Source organism: Miscanthus floridulus, chromosome 5 (genome assembly GCF_019320115.1).
Source record: "Miscanthus floridulus cultivar M001 chromosome 5, ASM1932011v1, whole genome shotgun sequence".
Lineage (NCBI taxonomy): Eukaryota > Viridiplantae > Streptophyta > Magnoliopsida > Poales > Poaceae > Miscanthus > Miscanthus floridulus.
The window spans coordinates 55885512-55887312 of NC_089584.1; the positions used below are offsets into that span (position 1 = coordinate 55885512).

General features: G+C 40.3%; 1 non-coding gene across 1 annotated transcript; it reads left to right on the forward strand.

The window, feature by feature from the left end:
* Nucleotides 1-1234: 1234 nt before the first annotated feature.
* On the forward strand, nucleotides 1235-1343 carry LOC136455643 (small nucleolar RNA R71). Its single transcript, XR_010759127.1, has one exon. It is a non-coding gene; the product is annotated as a small nucleolar RNA R71 (small nucleolar RNA).
* Nucleotides 1344-1801: the final 458 nt, after the last annotated feature.

A 1801-nucleotide genomic window follows, 5' to 3' on the forward strand; every position in this document is an offset into this window, starting at 1 on the left:
CTCTTCAGGAAAGTACAACGATGTGGATGACTAGGAGATTGCAAGATACGATTCTTGAAAGTGAATTTCTCCTTTCTATCCTTAATTGTGAAGTAGATCTTTGCACTGTTAGTGTAGATAATGGCTTTTGCAGTGCTTAGGAAAGGTCGGCCCAAGATAATGGGTGACCTTACATCTCCGCCTATTTCCAAAACTACAATATCTGCAGGTACATATGATTGTCCTACTCATACACAAATATCTTCAAGAATTCCCTTGGTGTAGCAGAGTGACTGATCTGCAAGCTGCAAATGCATATTTGTGTACAACAAAGTATCTCCATTAATTTTATCATAAATTACCTTTGGCATGATGTTGACACCTACTCCAAAGTCATAGATAGCTTCTTGGAAAATGTGAGATCCAATGGCTATGGGGATGACAGGTCTCCCTAGATCACCTTTCTGTTTAGGCAAGGAATAATCTATCCATCCTCCAGCTGATGGTTGTACATAGTAGTATGCTACATTGTGAATATTGATGAGATTTGCACTTTCTAGATCTTCTAGTTGCCCAGGAATCTTACCTTTATCGGTCGAGTTGTGATTCTATCATTTTATTAAAGCTATGCTGGTTTTTAATGGCAGAGGATAAGCTATCCATTATATTATTCAAGTTTTCTAAAATTTTATCATTGGAAGCTAATTTTCTAGATAAGCCCTCCATTATTTTAGCTTGGCCAAAAATTAATTCTCTCAAGGGAGGTTGATTATTGAAATTATTAAAAATATTACCTTGATAGTTACCTTGGTAGTTGGGCCTTTATTGCTAGTTCCATCGTTGATTTTGTTGAGGGTGGTAGTTGTTGTTATTGATGAAGTTCACATCCTTGTGTGTTTTAGGACAGTTGTTCCCTGAATGCCTAGTGTTTCTACACTCTTCACACGTCATGCAGGAATCATGAATGTGCATGACTTCTTGCTTCTAATTGGCTCGGTCTTTAAGTTTCTTCATGAGCAGATCCATCTTGGTAGACAGTGTGTCTACCTCCTTGAGTTGATGCATACCTCCACCTCTCTTGTAGGTTTGAAGATGTTCTTCATTCTAGCCTTGGTTGGAGGCCATCTTCTCCATGAGAGCTGTTGCATCTAGGATTATGAGTGATAAGAAAGCACCTCTAGCAGCAACATCCATATTCTCATGGGTATTATTGGTCAACCCAAGGTAGATGGTCTACATGAGTAGCCAATTCTCCATCCCATGATGAGGACATTCTGATATGTAAACTTGGAAGCGTTCCCATGCCTTAGTGACAAATTCATCGTGTTGCTGTTGGAAGCTAGAAATTCTTCCACGCAGAGCATTGGTCTTGCCTGTGGGAAAGAACTTTGCTAGGAAGGTAGTGGAGCAGTTATCCCATATAGTATTTCTACCTTTATTGGCGTAAAACCATTGCTTCGCCTTCCCCAAAAGTGAGAATGGGAAAAAGCAAAGTAATATGGCATCTCTGGACACTCCTTTGATGGTGAAAGTGCTACAAATCTCTAGGAAGTGTTGGAGATGAGCACTTGCATCTTCATGTGACTTTCCACAAAATGGGCTAGCTTGCACCATGTTGATGAGCGCTGGCTTGTGCTCAAATCCATTGTCTCCGACATCGATTGCTGGTCTAGTACGAATGTTGGCCGTAGTTAGAGCAGAGAACTCATGAAGAGTCTTGTCAGCCATGGCCTTGAAATCTGGTGTTAAGCTCTGCCTTATCTAATTGTCTTCCGATTCTAAAGCTGAAACTTTCTTGAGTTTAGCTCTAGTCCTCCTGATT